The 9,261-nt window shown below is 37.0% G+C and overlaps 1 pseudogene; it reads left to right on the forward strand.

Annotated features, from left to right (window-relative positions):
- Positions 1-553: 553 nt before the first annotated feature.
- On the forward strand, positions 554-6,642 carry LOC127504289 (CD276 antigen-like; annotated as a pseudogene).
- Positions 6,643-9,261: the final 2,619 nt, after the last annotated feature.

Here is a 9,261-nt window from a genome sequence, read left to right on the forward strand (position 1 = left end):
AAATAGAATATCAGATCTCTGTCATATGGCTTTTTTGCATAGTTTTGTTTGACACATGAAAACTGTAACAATGTATCTTACAAGGTAACACAATGTAACCTTGCTCTCATTTAAAATGTGTCCCCACATTAAGTCCTTGAATTTTAGGGTATTGGACCGACCTGGAAAGTTCCTTGAGTTAACCAAGGTGTGGGAACCCTATTTCACACTTTGAAATGCTTTTCCAGGCCTTTAATGCAGCCATTTTCAACGGTTGCTTGTTTGGGGAAGTTTCTGCCTTTAGTCTTCTCTTCTGCTGCTGAAATGCATGTTAAATAGGATTTAGAGACTGACCTGGCCAATCAAAGACCCAAAATGTCTTTACCATGATAATCTTGATTGAGTTGGCAGTACTAGTGTTTTGGGTCATTGTCCTGTTGCCATATGAAGCACTTTCCAGTGAGTCTGGAGGCATTTTCTTGAACACTGGTAGGCAAGATTCTTTTGTACATTTCTGAATTAATTCTTCTTAATTCCTCTTCTTCTGCCATGATTGAATAAGTCATCAATAAAGATGAGTGAGTCTGTTTCAGAGGCAGACATGCATGTCCATGACATGACACTACCTCCACCATGCTTTCCAGATGAGGTTGTATGCATTGTAGAATAGAATAAAATTTGTTTTATGTACATTATATTTTCTAAACATATAGCCAAGATTTTAATTATGTTGTCAGTTGCAGTTAAGCCAAGCAGTTGCAACCACAGACAGGGACTTGACAGATCAACTCTAATATAATAAAATATAATAATGCATTATAATATACTATTATTTACAGATCTTTACAGAACATTTACCTTTTACAGAACCTAACTTTAAGGCAGGGAATGCCTTATGCAATGTATTATAAGCACGAAACAGATAGTGAGTTACGTTCAAAGGTCTGTGCCATTAAACCACAAGTTATTCAGATACCAAGCTAAAACATTCCTCTGCAATCATTCTGATGGTGATCCGATGGTCACAGTTGATAACAAACCTCACTGCATCCACATTCTGTTTTTTTTTGGACAAAGAAGGGACATCCTGATTGTTGTTCATCTTCAACACCTTCTTGTCCTTCCTTGAAGGTCTTATGCCATCTGTACACTTGTGCAGATGATAGCGCAGCTTCTCCATAAGCTTTCCTCACCATTTACAAAGTTTCTGATGCACTTTTACCCAATTTCACAAAACTTTTATCACATACTGTGGTTCCAAACTTGCATGCATTTTTCTTAATATGAGGCACGTGAACATGGTGTCATATAGCTAAGAATTTAATTGTTTAAATGTTGTCAGTTGCAGTTAAGCCAAGCAGTTGCAACCAGGCACTTCACGGACCAACTCTAATATACTAAAATATAATATATAATATATTATTATTTACAGAAAATGAAATGAATACATTTCACAATGCAGTGATTTTGTGAAATTGAGCTCGTGTCTATTGAGAAGTATTTTTGTTTTTGTTTTAAGTATGTTTGTTTTTGATCTAACCCTGATTTAATCTGTAAACCTGTTCTCCAGGGCAGACAATGTTGTTCAGTACTCTTTTGGTGCTTTCCAATTCATTGAGGCTCCAGATGCCCATGTATGTTTTTTGCGCTTGATTCTTTTCTCACCGGTGACACATTTTGAAGACAAAGCAATGCTGTAGTGTGCATTGTGATGTGTTCATTGTGTGCTTCATCATATTCTCTGTGTGATTTCCCTTAGGTCTCACTCCATTGTGAGGTCTCTGTGTCTGGTGGAGGCCCAAGTCCAGTGCAGAAATGTTTTTACAGGCACCCAGAGAAAAGTTTAACAAAACATCTGTCTCAGTGTTGTAAATATCATGAATCACTCTTGTATCACCTAACACTACCACCATTCCATTCCATACCACTAAATTCTATAAATATCCAACAAATTCATGGCTTCCATGACATTTACTTTAAAGATTCATCTCTCACCACTTTTTCCCCTCTTGGCTTCTTTTTTACTAGATTGATCTCTGTGTTTGGGCAAGATTCTGTCTGTGACTGCTGTGACACTGTCTGCAATCAGACTAAAACCAAACGAATAATTTATGAAGGAAAGTCAAAGCATACCCATTAACATAAATAATCAGTATGAGTAGTTATACGCTAAAAAAAACATTAAAAGCCTGTATATCCACATTACTTTGGTGTGTAGGCTCAAAAAGTCAAATTACTAAAGATGAAAAAGCCTGCACATAATATCCATTAAAGAGTATTTCAAGAATAATTATTACAAAGCAAAAAAGTAGCTCATGTACTTGTACTCACTCGTAAAAATACCCCGATACCAAAGACCGATACCTCACGTAACTGACAGAATTTTAATGAAATAAATGTTTTTCTCTAGTTAACGTTGGCCACAATTATTGGCACCCAATTATTGCAACTTCCTTTTCCCAAGATAACAGCTGAGTCTTCACCTATAATGCCTGATGAGTTTGGAGAACACCTGACAAGAGATCAGAGACCATTCCTTCATGCAGAATATCTCCAGATCCTTCAGATTCCAGCTCCATGTTGGTGCTTCTTCTCTTCAGTCCACTCATGTTCTTTAGGGTTCAGGTCAGGGGACTGGGATGGCCATGGCAGAAGCTTCATTTTGTGCTCAGTGACACATTTTTGTGTTGGTTTTGATGTTTGTTTTGGATCATTGTCCTGATGGAAGATCCAACCACGGCCCATTATTGGATTTCTAGCAGAAGCGGTCATGTTTTGATTTTTTGTAGTATTTGATAGAATCTATGATACCATGTATCTGAACAAGATGTCCAGGACCTCCAGCAAAAAAAAAAAAAGGCCACAAGCAGTATATTTAACCGTGGGCATGGGGTACTTTTTATCCATGTGTGCACCATACCCATCTGGTGGGTTTGCTGCCAAAAAGCTCTTGTTTGGTCCCGTTTGAAGATCCTGAACGAGGAGAATTGTTTGAATGTTTGAATATTTTTATTTATTTATCTATTTATTTATTTTTTAAGTGTTTCTGACCCCAAGACTCAACTAATCTCTGCAATTCTCCAGCTGTGATCCTTGGAGAGTCTTTGTCCACTCAAACTCTTCTCCTCACCGTGCATTAGAACAATATAGACACGCGTCCTCTTCCAAGAAAATTTTGTGACATCCTTAGTTGATTGGAACTACTTAATTATTTTCCTGTTGGTTAAAATGGAATTTGATCAATGCTTTATCTTTTTTCTTTCAGCCACTTTCTATTTTGTGAAGCTTAACAATCTTTTGCCGCACATCAGAACTATATTCTTTGGTTTTACTCATTGTGATGAATGATTAAGGGAATTTGGCCTTTGTGTTTCCCAGGAAATCATGGCTAGAGAATTTCATGCTCCTAGTCACCCGGATGACTAAAAAAAAAAAAAAAAAAAACTCAGTAAATATGAATAGGAATATACTTCAGAAATATTTATTGCATTATTTCAGTTTTACTCTTTTATCAGTTGTAGGGGAATTTACAGTTAAAACCCCAAAGACCAGATATGATGAATGAAGACCCGGAGTCAGAGTTTAAAAAAATAAATTGAAGAAAATTTTACTGAAGAATAATTTGCAGTTAGGCAGGTGTTTATACTTAGAAAATACAATAAAGTTGTTTAGTGAAAATATTGGAAATCTTTTATTTGTACTTTTGTCAGTTAAATAGAGGTTTGAGAGAATTAACAAATCACAAATTCTTAATTTAATTGCATTTTACAAAATGTCCCAACTCTTCTGGAATTGGGAATGTAACAGTTTATATACAGCAACTCTGCTTCATACAACAGTAATGTTAATTTCATCCATGAACGTGATTTCTGCCCGAGTCCCGTCCCGATTCTTTTCCACCGGTTGTAGATGTGAAGACAACACCTCCCATGATTCCATGAAGTCAAGACATCAGCAAGCCACGTCTTAGAATTCGTTATTTTAATGCGTGGCGGTGTGTGACGTTAACTTAACGCCTGACAGCGCTTATTTAACGCCTGGTAGCGCTATGAAAAAGCCGTTTTAATATTTATATGGCGTTCAAAAGCATGCAAATTCCGAATTGTTTGGCTTTCCATACAAACACACCTATTGGCTAGTCGACAACACCCACTGTCATTGTCACGTGCTTTTCGCATCATAGCAACCCGCTCTTTTTTTTAACCAACCCGCTCCTCCTACAACCTTTTGGACGTTGCTGTTATGTTAAAATAAATAGACATTATATTAAAAATAAATAGACATTATCAACATTTAATACTTATCTGTAGAAAATGTGGCTAGTGTACTTTATTTATTGTCAGCGTTTAAGCGCACACATTGAAAACTGCACAAAAATTATTTTCCACTTTAATATATTTAAAATATTTGTAATAACTTAGACTGTAAAAATTTAAAAGCTGTCTAGGAGGTCAGTGTCCTCCGAAATAAAATCAACCACCTTAATGCCTGGAAATTTGACAACCTAAACGAGTATAAAGGAGGTGTCTAACTCCTAAAAAACAACAAACACTGAGGAACAGGTCTCTTCTCTGAACGAAATCCAAATTTTCCTGTGAAAACCTTTCCTTTTTGATAAGATCCATTCATTTCTGAACTTGACAGGTGAGTGCGTGATTTAGACCAATGGAGGAGGCCTTAACGTACTATAGGCGGGGCCTATATAAAACCATAGACTAAAACGTTGAGTTGGATTGACGTGAAATGGACAAGGATCACTGGTGTTGATCTGTTCGGACGGCTTCCCCGACATACTCTCGTATTTCATCTGGTGTGATCAGAGACTTTGTGCTGTGATCAGGACTTACTTGCTATTTTTTTTAATTCATGTTTCCTTATGTTTAAAGGAAAAACTTTTATCTAGAATGTTGTTTCTTCAAAGTAATCTCACCCCCATTTCATTAGTTTCTCACCGGAGGCAAGAAAGAGCTTTACAGCTTCAACACCTTGATCAGTTCACTGTTCCTCTACACTTAATGGCATAAAACAATTCTGTAATAAATTGTGAAGTAATATACAAAATTTTCAGAGTAATTAATGTCAGAATATATTTTTATTTTTAGAAAAGGAAATGTTGTGAAATACTTACTGAAATAATCATCTCATCATCCATAAATGCAGCTTTCTGTAAATCATTTTGGCAAGTCAAGATCTGCCAATAAAATAATACAACAAGTAGCCATTATGATTGATTGTGAAACTCAAATTCTGCTATATTTTCTCTCCTTCACTCTGCTGAGTTTGAGATTACTGTGCCCAGAGGATGTTGCTCAAAGCTTCTACTACAGTTGGAATATGATATGATATGACCCCAGCGGTAAAGCAATACATATCTGGTGTTATCATAACAGGATCCGCTTGGATTACTTTTCCAGCACTCTATGGAGGATTTAACTTTTGGAACTGGCAGGCAGCCACCGCGAATAAAATATGAACCAGCTTAAACATCAAGCAACTTTTTTCTGCTGGTCTGTGCTTCTTTTTGAAGTGTCATGCCTCAGTAAGTAACTGTAAGAAATTATTGACATTTTAATGGAAGTCTAAAATGTTCTTTATGAAGCCTCTCAGAAAGTGCAGACATCCATCCAATTTTACTTGCATTGTTAGGCAAAGAGAAATATGACCAACACAACACGCAGTAAATTAACACCAATATATTTTCTCTCCTTCTCTTTCTAGCTGAGTTTGAGATTACTGTGCCCAGAGGTCCTGTCACTGGGTTTTACGGAGAGCCGCTGATCCTCCCCTGCACCTTCCCTGTGGACTCGTGGGATCTAAGTAGCATCCTTATTATCTGGCAGCGTGGGCTGGACGTTGCTCACAGCTTCTACTTCAGCCGGGACCAGCTCAACCATCAGAATCGAGCCTATGTGAACCGCACCAGCCTGTTCATCCAGGAGATGGCAGGAGGAAACGCATCACTCAAACTGGACAGAGTCACTCTGCAGGATTCTGGTGTGTACACCTGCTCCATCAGCACAAACACTGGCAGCCAGAAGAAGAGCTTTAGAGTGAATATTGCAGGTAACAAAACAACATGGACTGATGTTCATAGAAAAACATGTGAATCAATCTTTAGGTCTCACAGTGTGATTGAAACAGTCGTGTTTGTTTTAATGTCTGTATTCTGTTGTTTTCCAGCATCTTCTCTGAACCTCTTCTGCAATTCTCCATGTTAACTGCTAGTGACATCAGATGGGGGTTACCCTTCTCCTAAACTGCAGTGGCTGATGGAAAACTTAGACATCACTAACCAGACACAAACACACATCACGAAGGACACACAAACTGGACTTTACATTGTGTCTAGTTGAATAAATCTCACTGAAGTCACAAACTGCTCTCTGACATTCATACTGAACAACAAACCTCTGGGTCAAGACATCAGGAGAGAGATCCTGCTGTACTCAGGTCATTCAAAACACAACTTATTTCATTTAAAATGTTGCTTAATCAAACAAATGATCAGTTTCACACCACAGCTCTCTGTAACCTTACAGTATAATTTACTGTAATAATGTAATCTGTACTCTACTGATTATGTCCACTATTACTTCTTGTTTATAGTGGATGTTTTCCTGAAGCTGTTATTTAATCAAACTTTTAATTTCTTTTTACAGATAAGAGCAAGAGACAAGGAGAGTCAGCGTACAGATGTCATGGATGCTTTTTGATCCTTGTTATTCTGCTGCTGCTGTTGATTGTGATGGGTTTACTGCTTGTGTTCATTATAAACAGGAGAACAAACCAAATGGCTTTACTAATACTGGACTCAAGTCTGAAACCCAAATTCTGAATGGAAAATTTCAGGAAGTTTCTTAACAATTATGCAGTGTACAGGAGCATAACATCATAATGTGGTTTGACGGAGAGATGGAATGAAACAAGAGATCACTGATGGATATCATTCAAACTTTAATATGTTTAATGTTCTTATTTTCATCAAACACACCAGCTTACTATCTGTAATACAGGACATACTTACTGACAGGTTCAAGTTAAATTCACCAAACTCCCACTGTAATAATGCTGATTCATTTAAATGTTGCATTTGCCTATTTATTGTATTGATTTTTACCCATATAATTAATGTACATTATGATATTTTGATGTTTTTATAAATTGTATTATGTTAATTAATTTGTTTTTGTTTCTTTATGAATGGTATGACCCTTAAGGTGGGGCTACATAATTAAAAATGGAGGCTCCTTATAGACATTTGATTTGAGAGAGAGTTGGAGAGTGTGTTGGAAGTAGTTGGGTAATTTTGGGCCAGAGTATTGGCAAAACCAAAACAACACTAGTCTATTATGACTGTTGAGATTAGTGAAATGTGAAAATGAATGCAAAGTGTCAACTGCAGCATTACATCTGCTCATATTGCATTACAGTTTTTGCAGTGTTGAGCATTATATAGCAGTCTGTGTGAATAAACATGCCATGTCAGATGCAGCTTCTGTGCCACCTTTCCAGTGTAAAGACGGCTTTTGTTGATGTTGAAATGTTATTGGTAAAAACCTATAGTGTTCTGAATGATTGATTGATTGAATGAATTTGAATTGAATGAACAAGGCATAAAAGACAAGACAGATCAAGTGTAGCATAAGTTCTGGCAGGTCACGTTAGTCAAGCTCGCATCAGCTGATTCACATTGACCTATAGGAATACGACGTCTTTCACCGCATTCGTATACATAAGTACATAAGCATACACAAGTATAGTGATGGCTAATTTCGAAACACTGCTTCATGAAGCTCCGAAGCTCCAAAGAATCTTTTGTTTCGAATCAGTGATTTGGAGCATGTATCAAACTGTCAAAGTCACGTGATTTCAGTAAACGAGGCTTCGCTACGTCATAACTGTTTCGAAACAGTTCGAAATTTCAATGGTTCACCGGTAGAGGGCGATGATAAAGTGCACCCATGAATCATGGAGATTCATTGAGACAGGGGTAACTGCAGCTTGGAGTAATGGGCGTGCCGAACGGTTTCTCATTGGTGAAAGGACCATTGGTGTTGGTCAGTCAGCGGTAACCATACATTTACGTAATTTCCTGGCTGCGGTAAGGCGTGATATGTGATTCGTCATAGAAAATAAGTTTATCTGTGTGATAAATATCATAGATATGTATATTACGATAGCTTGTTAAAATACAGCTCAGTCCACCGCTCACCCCTCCCTTTCGAAGCACATACGGTGGCCAATACAGGACAAAGATGCCATCATCTGAGTCAGCAGAGAGTAGCCTGTCAATCAAAAGCGCTCTGTAGAGCAGTTTGTCCATTTAGGGCTACTGTAGAAACATGACATAATGACAATCGCATAATGGTGACTTAACATGTAAGGGGACCCCTGGTGTATGAGATAGAAATGACTCATTCTAAGATAATAAAAACATAACAGTTCATTATTTAAGATCTTTAAACACCACTGAAAACATATGTATATTATATTGCATTTCTGTCAATAGATCCTCCTAAATATTACACACTGGACCTTTAATTCAGTGTCAGAAATGTAGAAAGGTAATGTGTGTAGATCGGCCTATATGAATACAATATAAATCATAATTCCCACACAAAAGAGAAACGCATTTCTCTCTTTTGCTGATTTATATCATTTGAAAGATGAAGTACATTGTGAAAATAAACACATAAAGAATCAATTTAAGTAAATATGTAATGAATGTCTACTGTGAACTGATTCCTGAACCCAAGTGCAGTTTTATTAAATCCAAATGTGAACAGATGAACATGAACATGAACTCAACAGCAGTAACAAAGCAAAGAAACAATGACATGTGAGAGCTACTGATACACAAAGACTAATGCTTAACAAGAAACCTGAGCATGAACCAATGAAAAAACAGAACTGATGAACACATGACAAGAACAACTAATCAGAATATGACAAGGGAATCACATGACGTTATCACATGAGGAGCAAGGGAAACGTGTTGAATTTATACAAGGGTTTTTAACCCATGATGGACAGCAATCTTCAGTTTCACATTTCCAATTTACATAAATACACATAAATAAACATACTAATCCAGAGAATAATTCAAATCAGCATCATAAATGACAAAAGTCGTCATAATTACCACTAGCAGACAGAGCTGGATATCCAATCCACTTAAAGCTCGTCCCATGTTCTGTGTCATCTTTTCATCAGATTCACTCAGAATGATCAGCTTCTGTAAAGTCTGTTTCACTTAACCCGTCTGTAATGATAAAACACTCG

The sequence above is a fragment of the Ctenopharyngodon idella genome, chromosome 21, assembly GCF_019924925.1.
Source record: "Ctenopharyngodon idella isolate HZGC_01 chromosome 21, HZGC01, whole genome shotgun sequence".
In the NCBI taxonomy this organism is placed as follows: Eukaryota; Metazoa; Chordata; class Actinopteri; order Cypriniformes; family Xenocyprididae; genus Ctenopharyngodon; species Ctenopharyngodon idella.